At 41.9% G+C, this 523-nt stretch overlaps 1 protein-coding gene across 1 annotated transcript in view; it reads left to right on the top strand.

The window, feature by feature from the left end:
• GOLPH3 (golgi phosphoprotein 3) overlaps nt 1-523 on the top strand; it is a 44,533-nt gene that overhangs the window by 41,346 nt on the left and 2,664 nt on the right. The gene's annotated exons all lie outside the window — the stretch shown is intronic.

Here is a 523-nt window from a genome sequence, read left to right as displayed (position 1 = left end):
GACATCACAGCTCACAGCAACCTCCAGCTCTTGGGCTTAGGTGATTCTCTTGCCTTAGCCTCCCAAGTAGCTGGGACTGTAGGCACCTGCCACGATGCCCAGCTATTTTTTTTGTTGCAGTTTGTCTGGGGCTGGGTTTGAATGCACCACCCTTGGTATATAGGGCTGGCGTCCTGCTCACTGAGCCATAGGTGCTGCCCTATAGTATTTTTTTAAAAATTATAAAAAGTTATGTGGTTATTGGAGATTGTTTGAAAAATATGGAAAGTGTGAAAAAGAAAATGTGTCCTGAATATAACCAAGATTTTGTATACACACACACACACACACACACATATATTTTAAATTTTATTATTTTTAAATTTAAAATATATATATTAGTTTTATTATTTTTTTGAGCCAGAGTCTCACTCTGTGCTCCTGGTAGTGTACTGTGGCGTCACAGCTCACAGCAACCTCAAACTCTTGGGCTGACCCGATCCTCTTGCCTCAGCCTCCTAAGTACCTGGGCCTACAGGTGCCT

Source organism: Otolemur garnettii, unplaced genomic scaffold (assembly GCF_000181295.1).
Source record: "Otolemur garnettii isolate 467f Iridium unplaced genomic scaffold, OtoGar3 scaffold00063, whole genome shotgun sequence".
Lineage (NCBI taxonomy): Eukaryota > Metazoa > Chordata > Mammalia > Primates > Galagidae > Otolemur > Otolemur garnettii.
This window is presented reverse-complemented; position numbering and strand designations above follow the sequence as displayed.